Below are 14,080 nucleotides of genomic sequence, written 5' to 3'. Positions count from 1 at the left end.
TAAAATAGTGATGAGGCTTTGACAAGACACTCATTATAAACTCGTGCATATATAAGTAGAAAACAATAAAGGAATAGAGAAACAACTAAGTAACATGATAACCTAAATAAGAAATACATTATAGAGTGCCCTAGAATAACATCACGACTCAGTTTCACAAAATAATATGGTAATGAAAACCAACAACTAAGATTAACAATAACCCAACTCCTCGGTTGTGGCGCGTAACTCGATCCACATACATAATACTAATACAATTATAACGTGCAACCCAATCAATATATCTATGTAAGACCGTTGCAGTGTTCAACCCAATCCACGTATATATAATACAGTTTCAACATGCAACCCAATTCACATATATGTATATAATACATTTGTGGCACACAACTCAATCCACATATGTATATAATACCATTGCGGCGTGGAACCCAATTCACACACACACACACACACACACACACATATATATATATATATATTACGGCACGGAAACCGGTCCCCATATAGACATATATAATACAACCTACTCAACGTATATCACAACGTACATAAAAATAAACAACACCTATAATTTCTGTAAGAGAATACAATATAACAATTTATATTAAAATAGAAAGCAAGTAAAAACAAATGAATAAGTAAAGGCACGAAACAAGTAATAACATCTATTTAATAACTTGTAGAGCATCGAATAAGTAAATGCGGACAATAACTAAAGGCATGGATACATGGACCATGTAGCAAATAGAGGCATGTAACAAGTAAAGACATGTATTTGACAAGTATGGACATGTAGTAATTTAAACATAAAACGAGTAATAACTTTGAATAAAAGAAGACATAATATAATTAAAAGCATGTAATTAAGTGGTCCTATCCGAATGCTTAATCCCATGACAATGCATATACACTCATCACCATGCATATACGTTGTCCTACACATAAATCAAGTAGCAGATAGACCAATAAAGTCCTAATTCTCTCATGTCAAAATTAACCACGACACTTACTTCTTTCTGGAAATAAGTCAACAATCCAACATGGATTTCCCTCTTTAACTAGCTTCCAAACCAATCAAATCTAGTCAAATATTATTCAAACATATCAAAACAATCTTTAGAAACTACCCTCGTATGATAAATGTTCAATCTTCATCATAATTGAAAAAGTCAACAAAAAATCAACTCCAACCCATGTCGTCAAAATCGGAGATTAGCATTTGTTTGTTTCGAAACAAAACAATTGAAGGTCTAAATCTGGATTGGTGATTTGTTTCGAAATCTAACCACAATTCGAGGTCTAAATCTTAGTTTTATAAAATTTCTAACTTATATCCATAATTCCCAATTGCTACTTTAAAATTTATTAATTTAATGATAAAATAATTGAAATTGATTGGAAACAAATTAAAGTTGCTTACCAATGAATTTGGAAAAATACTGCTCTACAAAAATCATCTTTATGGAGTTTAGGGTTCAAAGATGGTGTAAAATATGCTAAGTACCCAACATTCATCCAGTTACGGATGTCACATTTGCGAACTCTTGTTCGCAATTGCGACTGTCGCAAAAGGGAATCACTAATCGCAAATGCAATTAGTGTCTAAGCCCATCTGTTATCGCAAATGTGACAAAACCCTCATTATTGTGAAGTCCGAAGCCATCACAAATGCGGTAAAAGCTTCACACTTTGCAAAACAGTACATAGCCTCCAATTATTGCTGAAGCGACACCAGGTCACAAATGCGAGTCACCCCTTGTTCGCAAATCCGATGAATTCTTTACAAATGTAAAGATCCACCCCCCTGTTCTTCTTCGCATTTGCGAGCCTAACATTGTAATTGTGAGAGATGTAGATCAATACCCACAAATTTTGCATCAGCAGTTTAAATAATTCCAAAACACGTCTGAAACTTGGCCGAGCCCCCAAGCTCCAATCCAAATATTCACACAAGTGTAATAATATCTTGAAAGCCGCTCTCTAACTCAAATCATCAAAATAACATCAAATATCAAGAATCGGTCATCAAAACTCAAGATTAAAAAGTTTAAAACTAAATTTTCTAACTTTGCACATAATGCGCTGAAACGACCTCGGGTCACTCGGAACCCCAACCAAACATACAAGTCCAATAATAACATACAAGCCTACAAGAATTGTCAAAATAATGATATGATATCGTTTACCAAAAATAATGACCATGGTCAACTCTAGACATTTTTAAAACAAAAAACTACATTTTCTTTAAATTTGTACATTTGAACTTTTCAGAAAATGATACAGACCATGCGCGCGAGTCATAAATCCTCAAATGAAGCTATTGTAGATCTTGGAACACAAATAAAGGAGTTATTTCTCAAAAGAACCTATTGACTCGTCACATGAAATTTCATTTATAGAAATAGATATCAATTTTGTTTTGGAAATTTGTCAATACCATTTAATTATTCACAAATAGTCGGATTAGCATGACCTTGCATTACATTTACTCTATCCAAATTATTCAATTGCTCACAAATCCTACTGAATTGGCATGACTTTGTGAATATTCAATTGTTCATCCAATTTACTATATTTTCATCATATTGTGTTACTTGTATTTGATCTATTTGTTAAGGTTTTCATAAACTCTACTCAATTGGCATGATTTTGTGATTGTTCTATTTTTCAGCAAACTATAGCATATTAATATGACTTCTTTGTTATCTACTTCACTCTATTTGTTATATTAATAAATTCTAGCCAATTGGAATGGCTTTATAGTTGTTCCAATGTTAACCAAACTCTAACATATTGGCATGAATTTGTGTTATCTACATTTGACTAACTTGTTCGATTTGTCCACAAACTCTACCAGATCGGCATAACTTTTTGATTGCTTAATTGTTCACCAAATTCTATCATATTGGCATGACTTTGTGTTATTTATAATCATTCGACTTGATAAATTTTTTCACAAATTTTACCCAATTGGCATGATTTTGTGATTGTTCAATTATTCTATCAAAGTCTATAATATTGGCATGACTTTGTGCTATGTGCATTCGATAACTTATTCAATTGTTCACAAACTCTACCATTTCAGCATGACTATGTGATTGATCAATTGTTAACCAAACATTGGCATGATTTTGTGTTGTATGCATTCGGCTTATTTGTTAAATTATTCACAAATTCTGCTCGATTAACATGAGTTTTTGATTATTCAATTGTTCTACCAAACTGTATCATATTGGCATGACTTTAGTGTTATCTACGAATTCTTCACAAACTCTATCAGATTGGTATGACTTTGTGATTGTCAATTGTTTAACAAACTATATCATATTGTTATGGCTTTGTGTTTCTGCATTCAATCTATTTGTTAAATCATAAACAATTTACTCGTTTGGTATGATTTACTTGTGTTGGTCATGAACCAAAATCGCACCAAATGTCTTGATGGAACTTAGCCCCAGTGTTAAGTAAGTCAATATCCAAACATAGAGCAAAGTAAACATAATAAGATATAATATAATGGTTATAACATAAATACGTGAGATGAGTCCTTCAATGGAATCAGACATAGAAATGCTATGACAATACTACACCAAAACCTAGTATTACGGAGTTATAAGCTCTAAAACAAGATACAACAAAATCTCTCAATAATACAAATATTATCTTAAATGTAAATAACAGTATGATAAAAGAAATAAGGGACTCCAAGGGTTTGCAGATGACCATGCAACACTACCTTAAGTCTCATATATCTACTACTAGGCACCCTCTTGAGGTCCCCTCGAACCAATGCCAAAATCTGCTAAAAAATATACATAAGTGTAGTATGAATACGAAACAACGTCTACTCAGTAAGTACCAAGGCTAACCTCAGTGAAATAGTGACGAGGTTAAATTCATACGATACCTACTAATAAATAAATTTATACAATTCATATTTATACACAGTAAGGTTATGGAAAGAGATATGATACTATAAAAGAATAAATCATAAGATATCAACTTAACATGGATAATTCCATCTCGTCTATCAAGTCCATATCATATATCATAGGCATGAAGTAGCATGTCAGAAAATAAACATAAAAAGCATACGGTATGCATGATATAGCACAAATGATTCATTTGAATGGTCAAAGCTACCACCCATATGCTCAAAACTCACCACATCATATTTCATATCATAATCAACCAGAAATGTATCAATTTCTCACAACATGTGTGTATGCTATCAAGAGAGAAGCTTGAGAGGGCAAACCTATAGGGATGGATCCATATTCATACACTGCAGGAAAAAGAACTTGTGCCATAACAATAACAATATCACCATAACTGGATGACAAAAACCTCGTGCCACATCAAAATCAATCCGCTCACCATGTCTAAATGTGCCATAATCATAGCAATCCGTAATAATATTTCATCTCCACAGATTCATATGCTCATAGATAATCAATAAGACGAACAAGAATATGATAAATAAAAATATGGATGTGTGCACAAGATAGAAAGTATGACTACGACTAAATTGAGCATACCAACAATTTCACAAATAGCTCTTTTTGGCAAATTAAGATGGAGTAATTATAAATATGGTTACTACCATGAAGAATATGTTCATGTAGTCATACAATCAATTAAACAAAATTAATGAAAGACACATAAACAAACAAGGGATAATGAAAGCCTAAATTCTAACCCGGACATATATAACCCTTAGCACCCAAATAAACGCTCGTCATCTCGCATATACATTGCTCCCTCACATATTTTAATTAAGCAAACATGGTCATATCCTAAAAGTTATTTTCTCAAACCAAGATTAGGCAAGATACATACTGGCATGACCTAAATCCCAATATGTTGTAATGGCGCCTACCATAGTCTAGGCAAGCTGATAATCACAAATAACTATGCATTTTAAATTAAAAACATGATGGAATAAGTTTAACAGGAAAAATCTCATAAAACCGATAAGATTAACTGCTACTCAAATACAAAATCTCCAAAATCCGGGTGTCATTGAGTTCATGAGCTACTAAATGATAACATAGTCAAAACTTCTAATAAAACTATCTAGAAAGATAGAACAATGCTAAATCAACTAACACGAAGGAGAGTCGAGGTCCGCGGATGCCAAAGCAACTACCTCAATAGTCTCCAAGTAGGTAATGTTCCAAGTCTAGCAACCACAGGGTCCAGATGTACCTGGATCTGCACACGAAGTGTATAGTGTAATATGATTACAACCGATCCAATATACTCAATATGTAACATGACTATCCTTGGGTTGAAAGCGGTGACGAGCTCAAAAAGGCACAGTCCAAATTCAGATAATAACAATATGGTATAACGAGGAAATAATAGTACTACTCAGATGAAATCTCAAAATCAATTTATACACAGTACGAAAATATTGACATGCTTTCGAATTCAACAATTAAGCTAAATACTGGTAAGATATGCCAAATATAGCTAGAATGAGGAATGTTACATCTCTATGCCTACATAAACAAATATGGATGTCAAATCCAATGCATCACAATGATACTCACATGTACTCACTCTTAGAGTACTCAATCCTACTGTCACAACTCATACTCATCACACTCAGTCACTCAACACTATACGGTACCTGTACTCACTGCTGGTATGTCAAACTCTGAAGAGGCGGATCCTGCCCAAGTGCTAATAAAATATTGGACGGCGTGCAACACGATCCTATCATGAATCAATAATACCTAATGCAGCGTGCAACCTGATCCCATCATGAATTAATAAAACATGTTGCGGCACGTAGCCTGATCCCATCAATAACACTTGCAATCCAGCCCTGATGCCCCAACTCAGTCATCAAACTCTGCAGCCTGTCGGGCTCAACAATCTTATACGAATCAGCCCAAACAATGATGATATGATGTAACAATAAGTAACAACAAAAACTAAGATATGAATGATTCAACAACATAAATGACCTCAGCGGGTCCCAATAGAATAAGCATATAACATAAACATGATTTCTAACATGCATTGCAGTTCAATTACTCTAACATGTATGGATTACATGAATAACAATAAGGTTTGATATCTATATGGCACTACATAATCAACTAAGTCACAATCACTGCGGTGCAAGACTACACGCCTATTACCTAGCATGCGTGTCACCTCAATACCAACCACATAACACGTATTTCAAGGATTCATACCCTCAGAATCTTTGACTAGTGAATCTTTTGCTTTTCGGGTGGTGTCAAACAAAGGTGCTTGCATTAAAGGAGATGACCGCCTACAGGGCGTAGCTTGCTTCCCGCCTGAAAGAACCGCTCACTAACTAGCCGTTAGGTTGATAACCCACAGCGGAAGGCATTCTACCCAATAAGGCCATCCAGTTCCGTGCAAATCCCTACTCCAACAAGCCTTTGCCTCACGAATCGGTCCCCGAATGACTCAAATCTACCTACAAACAACTTAATACAATCAATACAAGGTCTAGGAATCAATTCCATATTATAAAGCTAGGTTCATCAACAAAAGTCAAAAACTCAACCCGAAAAGTCAATTCTAGGATCACGTCTCGGAATCCAACAAAATTTATAAAATACGAACATACATTTAATAACGAGTCCCACCATACCAAAATCACTGAATTCCGACCTCAAATCGACACTCAAATCCCCAGATCTTACTCTCTATTGCATGGGTAAAAAATCCCCAAATTCCAACTTAGATTCATAATAATTAAGTGAAATAAACAATGGGTATTCAAAATACATGGATAAAAGTGATCAAAAATCACTTACCTCTTCAGTCTAGGTGAAAACCTCTTAAACAATCGCCTAAGTCCGCACCCCAAAGCTCTCAACATGACAAGAAGACTCAAACCCTTGATTTTAAATATCTGCCCAACCCTTTTCACTCCTGTGGACTCAACCGCCGCACCTGTGGCTCCAATTCTGTGGAAATCACTTAAGCACACGACCAACTGCATCTGTGGACAAATATTCGCATATGCAAAACCGCTTTTGCGGTCCGTGCTTTGCTCATACGAATCCACGCTTGCGGATTCCAATCCCCTTCTACGAGTCCAGTCCTACCTATCAAAATATGCATCTACAGAGGCTCGTAGCATCTGCGGGCCTGCAGATGTGAAAAATTCCTTGCACCTGTGACCACTGCCCAACACACACCGAACCGCTCATGCAACCCCATGCTCGCTTCTGCTGTCGTGCACATGCGACACATTCTTCGCCAGTGCAATCGCACCTGACCTGAAAGTCTTATGCATTTTCCTCGAGTCAAAACATTAATCTGATTACAGTTGAATCACACTCGAGGCCTCGGGAACCCCATCCAAACATGCCAAAAAGTCCTAAAACACGTTACGAACTTAGTCGGCGATTGAAATCACATCAAATAACGTCAAAAACACAAATCGCACTTCAAGCCTATTCAAACTAATGGATTTCCAACTTCTACAATCGATGCAGATACCTATCAAGTCAAATCCAACTGACCTCAAATTTTGCACACAAGTCATCAATGACACAACGGACCTATTCAAACTTTTGAAACCAAAATCCGAGCTCGGTAATGAAAAGGTCAGCTCTTAGTCAAACTTCTCAACTTTCCAAACTTTAACATTCCCAACTTTAGCCAATTCAAGCAAAAATGACCTTCGGACCTCCAAATCAATATCAGGACACATTTCTAAGTCCAAAATCATCATACGGAGCTATCAGAACTATCAAAACTCCATTCTGGAGTAATTTACATATAAGACAACATCCGGTCAACTCTTCCAACTTAGGCTTCCAACCTTGGGACTAAGTGTCCCAACTGATTCCGAAATATTCCTAGAACCAAACGAACTACCCCGTCTAGTCAAATAACAATAAACAAACATAGAATAAGCAATAAATAGGGAAATATGGCTTTAATACTCAAATCAACTAGCTGGGTTGTGACATTCTCCCCCTCTCAAATAGGTGTGGATATCTGCTCCGCATCTTCCGCTCGGTCTCCCAAGTAGCCCCTTTGATTGGCTGACCTCTCCACTGTACTTTCACTAAAGCTCCATTCTTTGACCTCAACTTTCGAGCCTTTCGATCCAAAATGGCCACCGGCTCCACATCATAAGTCAAATCCCTATCTAATAAAACTGTGCTGAAGTCCAAAACATAAGACTAATCAATAAATACTTTCGGAGCATGGAAACATGAAACACTAGATGGACACTCGATAGACTAGGTGGCAGTGAAAGCTTATAAGCCACCTCTCCAGTCCTCTAAAGCACCTCAAAAGGGCCAATATATTGAGGGCTCAATGTGTCCTTCTTCCCGGCACTCATAACACCATTCATGAGTGAAACTCTGAGTAATGCCTTCTCTCTGACCATGTAGGCAACATCAAAAACCTTCTGATGGGCATAACTCTTTTGTCTAGACTATACCGTGCGAAGCCGATCCTGAAACAACTTAACCTTGTCCAAAGCAACCTGAACCAAGTCAGTAGCAAATAACCTAGCCTCACCTGACTAAAACCAACCAATAGGAGACCGACACTGCCTTCCATAGAAGGCCTCATACAGAGCCATCTGAATACTTGATTGGAAGCTAATTTTGTAGGCAAATTCTGCAAGCGGCATAAACTGATCCCAAGAACTCCCGAAACCAATGACACAAGCATGTATCATATCTTCAAATATCTAAATAGTCCGCTCCTATTATCTATCTATCTTAGGGTGGAATGTTGTACTCATCTCAACCTGCATGCCTAACTCTCGCTGCATTCTCTCCAAAATTGCTATATGAACTACGTGCCCTGATCTTAAATAATAGACACCAGCACACCGTGAAGGCGAACAATCTTGCTGATATATATATATATATCTTAACCAACCGCTCCAAAGAATAGGTAGTCCCAACTAGAATGAAATGCATAGACTTAGTCAACCGCCCCACAGTCACCCAAATAGCATTAAAACATTTGCAAAGTTTGTAGGAGCTCAACTACGAAGTTCATGGTTATACGCTCCCATTTCTATAGAGGAATCTCAAGCCTCTGATGCAAACCATCCCGCTTTTGGTGATCGTACTTCACCTGCTAACAGCTCAAGCACCGGGCTACAAACTCCACTATATCTTTCTTCATTATCTTCCACAATAGATTACCCCATGTCCTAATACATCTTTATGGAACCTGGACGAATGGCATACCGCGAACTATGGGACTCCTCTAGAATCAACTCACGTAACCCATCTACATTGGGCACACAAATCTGACCCTATATCTGCAATACCCCATCTTCTCCAATAGAAACCTCTTTTACATCACCGTGTTGAACTGTGTCCATAAATACAAGCAAATGGGGGTCGACATACTGACGCTCCCTGATGCGATCATATAAAGAATACCGAGAAACCATGCAAGATAGAACCCGACTAGGCTCTAAAATATCTAACCTCATGAACTGATTGGCCAAGGCCTGAATATCTACTGCAAGTGGTCACTCACCAATAGGAATATATGCAAGACTACCCATACTCAATGCCTTCCTACTCAAGGACTTGACCCCACATTGGCCTTCCTAAGATGACACAAAATGGTAATATCATAGTCATTTAACAGCTCCAACCACCTTCACTGCCTATAATTTAAATCATTCTACTTGAACAAGTGTTGAAGGCTCCGATGATTTATAAATACCTCGCAAGACACTCTATAGAGATAATGCTTCCAAATATTCACTGCATGAATGATGGTTGCCAACTTTATACCATGAACGAGGTAATTCTTCTCATGAGGCTTCAACTAACGTGAAGCATAAGCAATCACCCTACCCTCCTACATCAAGACACACCCAATACCAATCCAAGAAGCATCATAGTACAACCTGATGCTGAAGGTAAAACTAGAACTGGAGCGTTGGTCAAGGTAGTCTTGAGCTTCTAAAAGCTCTCTTCACACTCATCCGACCACCTGAATGGAGCACCCTACTAGGTCAACCTGGTCAAAGGTGCTGCAACCAGTGAGAAACCCTCGATGAGCCGACGATAATATCCGGCCAAGCCGAGAAAACTCCAAATCTCAGGAGCTCAAGATGGTCTAGGACAACTCTGAACCGCCTCAATCTTCTTCAGTTCTACCTTGTTCCCCTCATTGGACACCATGTGCCCCAAGAACACCATCGAATTGACCCAAAACTCACACTTGGAGAACTTGGCATAAAGCTTCTCCTCCCTCGACATCTGTAGTACAATCCTTAGATGTTGTGCATGCTCTTCCTGGCTATGTGAGTACACCAGAATATTATCAATAAATACTATGACAAATGAATCAAGATATGGCTAAACACACTGTTCATTAGATGCATGAATGATGTTGGGGCATTGGTTAGCCCAAAAGACATCACAAGGAACTCATAGTGACAATAGCGGGTCCTGAATGCCATCATCAGAATATCAAAGCGCCGAATCTTCAACTAGTGATAGTTACTCCTCAAATCAATCTTAGAGAACACTTTAGCTCCATGAAGCTAGTCAAATAAGTCATCAATGCACGAAAAAGGATACTTGTTTTTAATTATAACTTTGTTCGATTGTCTATAGTCAATGCACATCTGCATAGTACCATCCTTCGTCTTCACAAATAGAAATGGTGCACCCCAAAGAGACACACTAGGCCTAATAAAACCCTTATCAAGAAGCTCCTAAAGCTGCTCTTTCAATTCCTTCAACTCTTCCTATGCTATACGATATATTGGAATAGAAATGGGCTGAGCGTCCGGTACCAAGTCAATACCAAAATAAATGTCCTTTTCGGGAAACAGGTTTGCATAAAACACATCCAGAAAGTCTCACACCACCAGTATAGAATCAATGGTAGGAATGTCGGCACCAACATCCCTCACAAAGGCCAAATATGATAAGACCCCTTCCCACAAACCAACCAACTTACTGCTATGAATATAACAAAATAAAGCCATCACGTTATCATTAGGGCATTTAACATAAGATAATCTCACTTTATGTGCAATGCACCTAGCCACAGTTATCGGTTCTAAAGTGACTTTGAGGGTACGAAGGTCAGTTGGCATCATCCCATTTTGTTCATTTCAATCCTCTTTTTTCTTTGCTTTTCTAGCACTTTCTTGATCATTTTCCTTCCTCTTTTTCTAATTTCACTATTTTCTTTCCTTCATTTCTCACATCCCACAATTTCATCTCTTTTTTTTCTCTCTTTTCTCCTTTTTTTCTTTTCTTTTAACAGTAAAAAAATGATTCGATCGAACCCTATGTAGGTTTCTTACGCATTATGATGCCGCATGAATCAGATCTTTGCGTAGTTCTGGAAGAACGGGAATAAAGTAAACAAACTAACGTTCTTTTTTCTTTTCTAATTTTTTTTACCTTAAGGACTACTCTGATGAGAAGAGAGAAATAAAAGAAGCAAATCCTTTTTTTTTTGAATTTTCTAGGCTTAATATTCTATAACTTATTGTAAACTCAAGCTTAACGAGCATATATTTCTTGCTTTTTTTCTTTTTGAGACAAACACTCTATGGGAAATTATTAAGGAAAACCCTAGAAGAGAAAAAAAAATATTTTTGATTCTTTTTTTTAGGAAGAAGATCGAACGAATAAACCATATAAAAATATTTTGAATTTTCAATTGATATCTTGATGCAGGATTTTGAAACAAGCAATGAAAAAGATAAAACAACATGTTTTTGGATTTCAATTTGATTGCCTAAAGGAAGAAACTTTAAACAAAAGATAAAGTATGTTTTTTTTCTATGTACAATTTCCTAAAGTTCTTGGGAAAATAAAAGAATATTTTTTTTCATTTTTCATTAAGTTCCCAAAGAAGAACGTCAAAAGAAAATCTTTTTGGATTTTTAAGATTAATGCCTTAAAGAAAACTTTTTAAAAAGTACTAAAAGGAATTTGTTTTTGAATTTTGGTCATAATATAGTAAAGGAAATATAAAAATAATTTTTATTTAAATCCTAGATATTAATTGCCTAAAGGAAAAACCACCTCAAAATACTTTTTCTCATTCCTACAATTAGTATTCTAAAGAAAATTCCTAACGGAAATATAAAACACAATATTTTAATTTTTGTTTTGGATTTTGATTCATTACACACCATTTCAAATGCAAAATAGAAAGTACAATAATAATAATAAAGCACGACGACATTACTATACAAAACTAAAAGGTAAAAGACGATATAAAATAAAAAAAACAGACTCAAAACATAAAAAGAAAAGAAAATCTTCTTTTAATCCACTCCCAAATGAGCGATCCTGACTAGATGTCCTGGGGCTCTGTCATGCTCAAACTCCGATAAGTAAATCCACGTCTGTATGAGAAAATTTAAACCAAATAGGTTAAATACCTAGAGCGCTATGTGAGACAATAACCCTTCCTACTGGAAATATGCAAGACATGACTTAGGCTATTTTTGCAAAATGACATATTTGGCTAAAAGACGGCTAGAAGTGCAAAATTTTGGCTAAGACCCCGCAAAGCCAAGAACCTAAGATTTACTAGGAAGACCAGACCCTATGTGGGTTTCCTACGTATCACGCCCCAAAAGACGAGAATCAGGTATGCGTAGTTCAGGCAGATTGGATACGGGCGAGAATTAAAAAAAACAACTAATTTAGAGAAAACATATTTTTTGTCTTCTTTTTTTATAAAAGAAAAATGATGAGACAAGTAGCTAACAGTGCTAAATTATGCTCTCAAGGAGAAAAACTGATCTAAGAAACCATGGAAACAGACAGTGGCATGTAACTCCTTAAACATCCGGATAATTTGTCTTTCACTTGGCAATCTAAAAAAATCGAACGATCTTCACAATTTGGTTACATATAAAAATCAGTTGAAGGAAAGCAAATTAACAATGCTGAAAATCCCATTTCTCTAAAAATTATGAAGTATCAAACTCTGTCTCATCCTTAAGATCGACTCGGAATAGTATTTGCCAAAAACGAAGATTTTATATATAACTTCCTAATAACTTTTGAATTAACATGAAGCAGAATCTTAACATTAAAGGGTCGGGATATGAAGACAGCTCAAACAGCAAAATCCAGTTAGATAGGTAATCTGCCACGACAAACTTGAATTAACCTTTCGAACACTGTTAGCATTTACAATATTTCGAAATCAGGCAACTCATTCAACGTTGTTCACAAATGAAATCAGAAAAGTGGCAAATCAATGAACTTCTCATTGAAACAGATCTTACTATAGCTTGAAAGAGAACGTACCTAATTATGCAAGGACGAGATTTAGAAGACAAAGAAGCCAAATAACGATTGAAACAAAAAATTGGAGCTCAGCTAGCAATGTGGGAGCAACAACAACCAAACAACTCCCCTTTCCGAGTTATATCCAAACCCAAAACCCAGCTAAGCACTCCAATTTCGAGCTTTTCGAGTGATGAAAAAGTTCTTTGAAGGCTCAGCTCTCCAATTGAATTTTTAAGCTACTTTCAATTCTCAACAGCTTTTCGTTACTGTATTTTTTGAGAGAAGTGTAGTGTAATATGATGAGAGATTTTTGTGCTCGAGAGAAAAGCAAAAGAAGCGGCTGAGTTTTTCGTTTTGATGAAGAAGAAGATCAAGATCCAAAGGAGTCCTTCTGCGTCGTTCTTCTATATGCGTCCCTCTCTCATTTGTTTTAGCTCCCCTTCTGATAATGTGTATTTAGGGTATATATAGGGGAAGGGTTAGTGGGTCAATGGTCTAGGCTGGGTAGGTATAAGGTAATTGGGCCATTGGGTACAACTGACTTGGGCTTTGAGAATTAAAACGAACCAACCCAAAATCTGATTTCTCTACTTCTTTTCTTTTTAATTTTTCTTTCTTTTTCTAATTTCTTTTAAGTAAAAATTAAAAATGACACCCAAATTAATTCCTAATCAAATTATTTTATCAAATTAAATTACCTAACTCAAAATAACAATTATCACAAACAAGTAAGAACCAAATTAAAAGGAAAAACAACCAAAGTTCAAATATTAAAATTAAAAGTGCAAAAATAACTATTTTTGTGATTTTTC

At 36.1% G+C, this 14,080-nt stretch overlaps 1 long non-coding RNA gene across 3 annotated transcripts; it reads right to left on the bottom strand.

Moving 5' to 3' along the window:
* Positions 1 to 3,629: 3,629 nt before the first annotated feature.
* Positions 3,630 to 13,697, bottom strand: LOC142181592 (uncharacterized). 3 transcript variants are annotated; one of them, XR_012710263.1, is made up of 3 exons: positions 13,287 to 13,697; positions 5,639 to 5,870; positions 3,630 to 5,217 (listed from the first exon to the last, which is right to left on the bottom strand). It is a non-coding gene; the product is annotated as an uncharacterized LOC142181592 (long non-coding RNA). The 3 variants fall into 3 exon arrangements; XR_012710261.1 differs by lacking the exon at positions 3,630 to 5,217 and having other exon boundaries at positions 5,330 to 5,870; XR_012710262.1 differs by lacking the exons at positions 3,630 to 5,217; positions 5,639 to 5,870 and adding an exon at positions 12,095 to 12,370.
* Between the last annotated feature and the right edge of the window lie 383 nt (positions 13,698 to 14,080).

This window comes from Nicotiana tabacum, chromosome 6 (genome assembly GCF_000715075.1).
Source record: "Nicotiana tabacum cultivar K326 chromosome 6, ASM71507v2, whole genome shotgun sequence".
Lineage (NCBI taxonomy): Eukaryota > Viridiplantae > Streptophyta > Magnoliopsida > Solanales > Solanaceae > Nicotiana > Nicotiana tabacum.
Note: the sequence above shows the minus strand (reverse complement) of the source record. Positions and strands in the feature narration are given on the sequence as shown.